Genomic DNA, 10,592 nt, shown 5'->3' with positions numbered 1-10,592 from the left:
AATATATGCACCCCTGTAATTAGGACCACAATCAGGATGTAGAACATTTCCATCACCCTAAAAAGTTCCACTGTGACCTTTCCAGTCAGTCCCCACTGCCAGACCCAGCCTCAGGCAACCATTGACCTTCTTTCTGTCACTCAATATGAGATTTGTCTTTTCTGGAGTTTCATATCAGGTAACATATATGAAGTTAATAGTTTAGTACTAAGTACACACTAGGTATCCCAATGTGTGTTCATTTCTTATTGTATTTAATACATCAGCATCCTAGTTTAACAACGACTCTCATGAATTTGGAAAGTTTGAATCAGTTCCTCTGGCCTGAATCATCTTAAAGGAATTCTGTTACAAGTCATTTAAAAAATACTGAGTAGGTCTCATTCATTCATTTTTTCATTCAATAATTCATTCAACACATATTTATTAAGCACTTCTATGTATCAGGCAGCATTTAACTGAGATATAAATGAACAGATAAAAACTGTTCCTGGTCCTTCACTGAGCTTACATCATAATGCAGGTAGACAGACAATGAACATAATAATCAAATAAAATTGTTAAATTTTAGAAGGTGGTAAGTGCTATTGGAAAAATGAAGCAGAATAAAAGCAATTGGGAGCAGAGGTGGTGGGGAGAGTTGGATTTTTAAATAGGGTGATTGGGTTAATCTTCACTGAGATGGTGACATTTGAGGAAATCCTGTAGATGAGGGACTGAGCCATGAAAATATCTGGAAGAAGATGGTTACAGAGGAAGAAAAAGTTGACACAAAGACTCAGGAATGAACAAGAAACCACAAGTTGCAAACCCATACTGACTTGGGAAACGGAAGAACATTATGAAACTGGCATACAGCACAAACTTAACTTCTGATCGTTTGAACATCAACTAGTTCAGACTTGTATACTCCAAGATAAAATCACAGACTGATTTAACAGGACTCTTGGGTTCCAAAGACCACTGACTGGCTGAGAAACTTGCCTAGTTTACAAATTCTCACCAATCTCAGGCTTTTGGCCTAAAACCAATTTATGACTAATCCAGCCTTCAAATCCCTTGAGTCTCCCTTGTTGAGACAATCCCGAGGTTCTGCCAAAGCAGCACACTCTCACCTTCACCAAGTTTAATGAATCCAGCTTCGTATGATCAGTAGGTTTTGTTGTTGGTTTTTGTATGGAGGCTTCTTGTAGCCTAGGCAGGAAAGCACCTGGAATTTTTAAATGACAAGTAGCTCAGTGAGGCTGAAGCTAAGTGAGTGAAAAGAGTGTAGTGGGACATAATGTGACAGAGGCAAGAGGCCACATTGTGGAGCACCTTATTGTCCATTTTAAGGATTTGATGTTACTCTCGGTGACAAGTGAGACACTGGGAGAATTTGAGAAGAGAAGTGATGTTACCTGATTTCCTAGGTGCTGTGTTGGCAAGAGAGCAGAGGAAGAGGACAGTCTTAGGAGCAAGCTGGCCAGTTAAGAAGCTGTCAAAATCGTCAAGACTAGAGATGTTAGCTTGGGCGCATGATAGCAGTAGAGATAGTAAGAAAAGATTGGATTCTGGATATATTTTGTGGGTGGAGACAAGGGGATTGACTAATGGACTGGATATGGAAATAAAAGAGAAAGAGTCAGGGATGATTCCACAGCAACTAGAAGGGTGAAATTTGCACTTCCTAATTGGTAAAGGCTGCCATAGTACAGGCTGGTGGAGGAATCTGAGTAATTGCGTTTTGGACATTGTGATGGGCTAAATTGTGTCCCCTCAAAATTCTTATGTTGCAGCAGTAACTCTCAGTACCTCAGGGGTTGACTATAATTGGAGATAGGGCATTTAAAAAAGTAACCGATTGAAATAAGAATATTAAGGTGGGTCCTAATCCAATATGACTGGTGTCCTTATAAGAGGAGGAAATTAGGACACAGACACACACACAGAGGGACGACCATGTGAAGACACGAGGAAAACATGGCTGTTTACAAACCAAGGAGAGGAACCTCAGGAGAAACCAACTCCTCTAACATCTTGATTTCAGACCTCTAGCTTCTAGAATTGTGAGAAAATAAATTTCTGTTGTTTGTTTTCACAGCCTTAGCAAATTAATACAGATGTTAAGTTTTGAGAGGTCTATTAAACATCCAAGTAGAGATTTAATTTCATGCAAGAAATGGACAGGAGAGATATAAACTTGGGAGCCATTGTCATGCAGATGGTTTTTAAGGATATTAAACTGTGTGAGATCACCAAAAACATGACTGCAGATAAAGAGTAGAAGAGATCCACAAGATGAAAAAAAAAAAAATTACATGGGACTGAGTGAACTGATGAGGATGAGTATAATTTTTGTGACTTTCTGTCTGAATTAAAAAAAAAAAAAAATCCCACCAGGACTCAGAGGCAAAGAATATAGAAATCAATTTTCACTGCAAAGTAAAGGAGCTGTTACAGTGGAGGATTACTGGACTGAATGTCAATATTATGACATAGTATGAGTGCGTTTCGTGTTTGGTAATTGCAATCATTGTTGCTTTTGTTGTGGTCATCCATGTACAATGCTTGGTGTCAGTCTATTTATCTCTTGTAAAAATAAAATACAGTGTGTGTGTGTGAAGAAAAAAAAAAAAAGAGTAGAAGAGATCCAACAAACAAGCCCTAGGAAAGCCCAACTTTAAAGGTGAGGGATAAGCTAAGAGGAACAAAAGAGTCTCAGCAAAAGAGACTGAAAGCGTGACCAGTCAGGAAATTAAGAGAGTGTGATAGCCTGGAAACCCAAACAAGAAATTATTTCCTATAAAAAGGAATAATCAGTTATTTTAAATACTCCTGATGAGTCCAGTTTATTGAGGGTTGAGAACTGACCATTTTGCTTAGCAACGTCATTGAGATACAATTGAGGAGGAGTTGAAAGTTTGGTTGTAGTAAGTGTAAGTGAGAATGGGAGTGAGGAATTGAAACAAATTCATCTTTTTTGAATGTATATATGCACAGAAGAAGGCACATTGGATCTGCTTACCATATCTATTTTGAATAAATAAAGGATTAAATCCAGTTTCCAAGTCTGCAAAGCTAAAGCACAAATTATAATGGAGTGATCTCTCAACGTACCTTGAGAAGTTCCCTGCTCTCTGGCTCAGAAATCTCTCCAAATGCTAGTCATGATATGCTTTTTTTTGGTCTGATATGCTTTTATAGATATATGTGTAGGACAGCAACTCCATCAGTGATATAATCTAAGGACCTGCCTCTAAAATTTTACATACCGTAAAGCACTAACAACTTTTTCAGACAGTTATTTGCATTTTCATTTGATACCATAATGGATTTACTCAGAACATAAGAAAGTACATGAAATAATTTTCAACTGAAGAATTGTTTTCATAAATTAAATTACTAGTGAAACAGATTAGTATACTGTTTTATATGAAGACATACAGGCATTATTTTAGAGGTATAACTTTTCAAAATGATGCAAACATTATCTACTGGAATATGGAAATTTTCTATAACCCAGTTGACTTAACTGTACATTATGTTATAACAGTTAATTATTTAGGGCATCTGACTACCAATCTAAAGAGTGAAGTTTTGGTTAATACAAGTTGTGGCTGATAAAAAGGAGCAGTTCTTTGGTTTACTTTTAACTCTTTTTCTTAGAGATTATAGTTAACTCAGGAGATGGTTACAAACTGAGAACTTATTGATATTTAAGGGAGGAACAAGGTTATGTTATTAATTTATTATTATTATCAGATGTTATTAATCTATCTTCAAGTTTATCCTTTCATTTGACGTGTTTTTATACATGACTGTTTTAAGCCCTGCCCCAGAGATAAACAGGCAAACCAAACAGGTATGGCTACCTGCCTCATGGAGCTTATAATCTAATGGAAGAGACAGTAACAAGTGAACAAATAAACATACAATTAGAACTTGTGGTAAGCTCTACCATGGACATGATATTACTAATGTGATTTCTAAGTTCAAATAATAAAAATGCAATTGCTACTATGAAACAAGTTCATGAGAGAACGACTACAAAGAAAATACGATAGTGGTTTATAAAAATACAAAGGAGAATACTTTAGACAGCATGGTCAAGAAAAACCTGAGGTGATAATTAAATTGAAACTTCAATGAAAAGAGGAAGCCCTCCAAGCAAAGAGTGGGAGAAAGAGGGTTCCTAGCAAAAGTCCCGAGTTAGAAAACAAGATTAGGGACTGAGAAAAGGACAGGATGAGGTGGCTCGAGCTTAGTAAGAGCACAGGTGGTTTGAAATAAAATTATAGAGACAGGGAGAAAGATCTTAATAGTCCTTGTAGGATTTCTTGCTAAGTACAATGAAAAGCCAACTAAGGACTTTATGCAAAGGAAAATAATATTTCAGAAAGGGCACTCCGTTTTCTGTGTGGCGAATGAATAGAATGAGTGCAGGAAAGGTTCCAGAAATATTCTAAAGAAAAAAATGATTACATGGAGGAAATGAAGGTAGAGGTAAGCAATGAATGGAACCATTTTTAGAGATAGAATTCAAAGGACTTAGTGATTAATTAGATATGGGAAATAAATTTACATTAGGAGTTGCAAAATCTTCCTCTGAAGATTCCCAGAATTTGCTTGTCTCTCCAGTTCCTTGTTCTTTTGGAATCTTTCCAAATAAATGAAAGCACTATTTACTATGCCGGTGCCTTGGTTCTCAATTGTTATTTGCTTACATTCAAAACCTCTTCAAACATAAAGAATAGAATTCAATATACAACTGAGAAATAAGGATACATCCAATTAGTCAAAAAGGAAATGAATGCTGAACAGAAACTTTCTCTATTAAAAAAATAAGCAAAGCTTTAGAATGCTACTTAGTTTATTTCTACTGGTAAAAAAGAAACATGCTAACAACTTTAGAACTTATTTACATCATTCATCCAGCACAGCGTCCCAGACAAAGTCATATTGTCTCTATAAACAGAGTCATTATTAAAAATTTCTTCTTGGATTTCAAGTGTGTTCCTAATTAGTTTAAACATTATTAAAAGCTTAGGTCCATGCTGTTGTATTATGATGAGAAATAATATTCCTTATCGACTTACTTTGGATTTCACTTGAGTTAACAGAGTACCTAAGTCAAACACTATAGAGAAAAAGGTTTACTTAGTCGAGAAAACTGCATTTCAGCTCCTTTCTTCAGGCATTTTACTTCTACCAAAGTCTGACAATAATGAATTATTAATTCACTCGTTTCTCTCCAACTTTGAAGGAAAATAAAAAGGAAACAGCTTCGTCTAAGAAAGATGTGGAATAGGCAGAACAAAAATAACTGTTGCTGTTCTTTTTAGTTGTGTCTTCAAATTTAATTTTTACCCATTTCCAAGGAAGATTATCTCCATAGAAATCTGAGAACACCATGAACGCTATTTATCCAGACTTTGTATGATTCTTCTCATATGTCTAAAACCATGGAGAATGTAGTCGATGTCTTTCTTTTAAAAATGGATGGATTTCCCTGGTGGCACAGTGGTTAAGAATCCGCCTACCAATGCAGGGGACACGGGTTTGAGCTCTGGTCCGGGAAGATCCCACATGCCGTGGAGCAACTAAGCCCGTGTGCCACAACTATTGAGCCTGCACTCTAGAGCCCCCAAGCCATAACTACTGAGCCCATGTGCCACAACTACTGAACCTGTGCTCTAGAGCCCGTGAGCCACAACTACTGAAGCCCGCACACCTAGAGCCAGTGCACCACAGCAAGAGAAGTCGCCACAATGAGAAGCCCGCGCCCTGCAACAAAGAGTAGCCCCCGCTCGCCGCAACTAGAGAAAGCCAGCACGAAGCAAAGAAGACCCAACGCAGCCACAAATAAATAAATAAATAAATAAAATATTTTTTAAAAATGGATATTTTATTGAAATTACTTTTAAATTTATTCTTAATTCATTTTCTATGAAACTTGAGCCATAATATAGAGCAGTTGAAGATGCAAGAGATTTAAAAATGGCAGAGGAATAGGTGTTTACTTTTGAAAGCCTGGTGCATATCTCAAATACCAGAAATAATTTGGGGGAGAAGTCAAGAAAAGGGAAAAAAAACTTGATACTGATTGTAGAAATAATTATTCAAATTTTCATAAAGACAGATGTGATCAAGCTATAGTTCATTCTTACTCTCCTTCATTTTTATCCTGGCTACAAAATGATATATTTTTAAAAAGAGCCAGAGAACAGAGAATTTGAAGGAACAGATTAAATAGCTTTTCTATTGATCCATTTTTAGAAGGCACCTATAGCTCTTCGCTGAGGGTTGTTTGTTGGGGGGTTAGGGGTAGTAAAAGCCTGAAGCAGAGGAAAGGCTTTTTATATCAAGCTTCTCTAAAGCTCTAAGGTTACAACTTCATACTTAGTCATTGCTCTCCAAGGTCATTACTCTCCAAGGCTTCTCCAAGGTCATGGAAAGGCAAAGCATTGCAGAGCTGTGCTGGCTGTGATTTCCAGTAGGACTACCAACATGGTGCAGATGTCACTGGGCTGACAATGAGTTTGGTAGATCAGCCTCATAACAGGATAGCCAGTCACAGGTCAAGGCGGATAATGAAAGGTGTTGCAGTTTAGCCATAGTTCGAGCATACTCTGTACAGAGTCCCAAACTCTGCAGGGCTCCCTAAGCACTTTGTTAACAAATTAGGCTGGAGCAAATCCATATCAATTTCAATGTAACTACTTCTTACAGTACCTCTGTTTCCCTGGTATCGGAAGTCAAATTCTTATCTTGGAGGTCACCCAATCAGCAACAGCAGCTCCATGGCACTTCTTAGAAACACAAACCCTTGGGCCCCAACCCAGATCTGAGTCAGAAAATCTGGGGTTCAGGGTCCAGCAGTCGGTGTTTTAACAAACCCTCTAGGTTGTTCTGAAGGAAGTTAAAGTTTGAGAAACAACTACACAGAAAGAGGTTTCAACCTTGACAACCTCAAACAAACACTGATTCATAGATCTCACCCTCAGAAATTTTGATTTAATTGTTCTTGGGTGCAGCCTGGGCATTGAAATTTTTCAAATCTCCTGAAATTTTTCTAGCGTTTGACAAGGGTTGAGAATCATTGGCTAAAGGAAGATTTGGGTCTCCAGGGACCATGTCAACTCAATGGCGCTGGCCCCCTAGATCACTGTAAGTACTGAAAGAGTAATCAAATCTTTCTTTACCCACACAACCCTACACAAGCCAAACTCCCCCCACCCTGCCCCTGCCACTTTGGAAACAATATTGTCACAAAAACTATGCAAAAGGTAACTCTTTGAAATGTCATGTAATGTTTTGCAAACCAAAGCAAGAAAGGTGGAAGCAAATGTCACAGGTCTTCAGAATTCCTTCTTCCTGCTGTCTTTTTCCATTCCAGCCTGAAGTGACTCAGTGCCAAGTCTATTCTTGGTGTCTGAGTTCAAATGCATTAATAGGTTTTCTCACACGGTGGCTTTGTGGCTTTCTGTACTATAGGGAGTCACTTTTCAGTTATTTTCTATTTTCTCTCTAGGAAATCTGGCACTAGATAAAATGATTCATCCTTCTACATCTTTACTTAAAATAGTAAATTACACCACAGTGTGTGGTATTCTGTGACATTATTTTCCTCTTAGAGGTGACTGTCAGCTTTCACATCCTTTGTCTTTGTTCATACTCTCTAATATATATATATATATATATATATATATATATATATATATATATATATATAATTATATATAATAGTATAGTATAGTATATATAAATTAGAGAGTATGAACAAAGGATGAGACTATATATATTGTCCATGGTTCTACTTGTAATGCTTCTTTCTTTCAGGTGATGAAAATCACCAGGTTTTACTAATCATTTCTAACATGAATGACTCAGCTATGCATGTAGATGCATTTGTTTTATTTCAGAAACACTTGTGGAAATGTCATTTGAGAGAATGATCAAATGGCAGCAGGTATTTCGGGATACAATGGGCAATGTGTACACAGTGCAATGCCTCTTCTTTCTCCTCTGAAGTTTCCAATGGAAGTTTGGGGAGTATATAGAGGACCCTTGGTCAGCTGGATGACTGTTTTCCTTTAAAAGTCAGTTCCCTTAAAAAAACAAAAAAAAAAGTAATATAGTTGAATGGCTAAGAGTGTGAACTGTGGAGCCAAACTGTATGAGTGGGAGTTTGAAGCCCAAGTTGGTCATCTACTAGCTATGTGACGTTAGATAAACTGTCTTTTATTGTCTTTTATTTTTCACCTTTAAACTGGTGATGGAAATGGTATTCCTTCTTATGACAATCATATAGGTTGAGCCAGTTAACATATGTAGAGCACTTAGAACAAGTCTTTTTACACAATAGGACCTCAATAAATCTTATACTGTGTGCAAAGATCTTGCTATTCTCAGATTCATGAATCTTACTTTTTAAGTTGTAATCACTAATGTAATGAGGCTAAACATGAAGTTAAATTAGATTGCAATCTTTTTTATTTTTAAGATTTTTTTGATGGGGACCATTGAGTTTGTTACAATATTGCTTCTGTTTTATGTTTTGATTTTTGGCCCTTAAGCATGTGGGATCTTAGCTCCGCGACTAGGGATCGAACCCACACACCCTGCATTGGAAGGTGAAGTCTTAACCACTGGACCATCAGGGAAGTCCCTTTTTTTTTTTTTTTTTAAGCACATTATCAAGTTCAGCACTATTCTTTTTTAAAAATATTTATTTATTTGGCTGCATCAGGTCAGTTGTGGCATGCAGGATCTTCGTTGTAGCACACGGGATCTTTAGTTATGGCAAGCGAACTCTTAGTTGTGGCATGCATGTGGGATCTAGTTCCCTGACCAGGGATCAAACCCAGGCTCCCTACATTGGGAGTGCAGAGTCTTACCCACTGGACCACCAGGGAAGTCCCTGAATTCATTTTTATATCTTTGAAAATTTTTAAAATAAGTGCAATTAAAAAATCTTGATTTCAACTGCTACATCCACGCTTGGCTTCTTTATTCTTGTGCTGGACTGGTCACTGTGTTATTTCCTCCCTGCTCTTCACTGACCCCCAGACAGATGTGATCCTCCCATGAGGCACAGGGAAGGAGAGAACTGATAAAAGTGTACAGTTCTACCTCTAGTTTTAAGCACTTATTATGGACAGAGTAGTTACTAAATACCAATGATAATAACTGAGAATCATCTGTTCAACAAGAACAGAAATTCATGATTGAAATTATATCCAAAGTATCAGGCTACCTAATTATATAGAGTGCTATAAAATGAAGACACATTTCTTGTGTGGCTTATAGTTCATAAAACATTCTAATAATAATAATAACAATCATAACAATAAATTTTATTTTTAGATTATATTATGATGTATAAATTATTTTCATATATTTAATTTAATCCCCCCAAAGCAATATGAGGATAGAGATAAACATAAAATAGCCACAGAAAAGGGCAGTAACAGGACTGGACATCAGCAACTCAAATTAGTTACTAAATGTTAACAAAAATATATCTTAGAGAACAAGGTATAAGGAATTTAGCATCTGATTTTTGGATTGTTCACTAACATTATAAAATTATTATTATCAATTAGTCACTAGGACATTGTTTCACTATTGAAATAGATAATTACTACAATTTACCTTATTTTCCAGCTGGAAACATGTCCAAAAGTAAGAAATTAATCTTCTAAATAAAGCTAACTCTTTTTTCTGTAGGCTTAGATTAGGGAAAAGGGGACAGGTAATAGGACCATCATGAGCTGGGGAGGCAGGATGGTCGCTGGACCAGCTTTTGTCCTGATGCACTCCAGAATTCTCCTAGGGGTTCCCCACATATCCTGGGGTGTACCTGCACAACTGAGTCTCCTCCAAGCCTTCTAAGGTATCCTCAGAGGGTCTGGGTCAAATTGAATCTTTAAAGCATAGCACAAATTCATGAGAGAAACTCAGCCCCAACCTGACTGGTCTCTTGGTCTTCATTCCCTAATCCCATGCTGCTTTATTAATCCCTTCTCCTTTCCCCCTTTCTTCCCCCTCCCTCACTCCCTTATTAAGAAGAGTTGGACAAGAAGTACAACCGCACTTGGCCCTGCATCCTGGGCGGGAGCTTCAGTAGTTAGGCGACACATAAATGCTTCATCTACTTCCACCTGGGCCAAGTGGTCATTCTTCTGTTCAGGTCTGGTTAAAAGCAGGGATGTGCCACACACCCAGGGGTCCATCCAAAAACAAGGACTGCAGCCTCTGGTCCAAACACCAGAGACTGAAAGAAAGCTTCAGCTAACAGAACACCTCCATCGTTGAGCCTTTATTGTGTCATTTTGTACCAGGCATTCTATGTTCCATTTGTGGGGTTATAAAACAAATAGCAAAACAGTTTACATTTATATTTATTTTCTATTCCATACTTCTCTGCCTGAGAAATGTAAGGGGGTGGGGCCCAGACTTACTTAAAATGCCAGGAATTTCACCGAAGATTTGTGTATCCTTAAGGAGACACTTTCTTGGTACCACTCTATGTCTTCACTCTTTCCTTTGTTCCACAAATATTTATTGAGGAATACTATACATCAGGTATAAAATTAAGTATTTAGATT

Source organism: Eschrichtius robustus, chromosome 12 (genome assembly GCF_028021215.1).
Source record: "Eschrichtius robustus isolate mEscRob2 chromosome 12, mEscRob2.pri, whole genome shotgun sequence".
NCBI lineage: Eukaryota > Metazoa > Chordata > Mammalia > Artiodactyla > Eschrichtiidae > Eschrichtius > Eschrichtius robustus.
The sequence above is the reverse complement of the archived record's forward strand: the minus strand, read 5'-3'. Positions refer to the sequence as shown.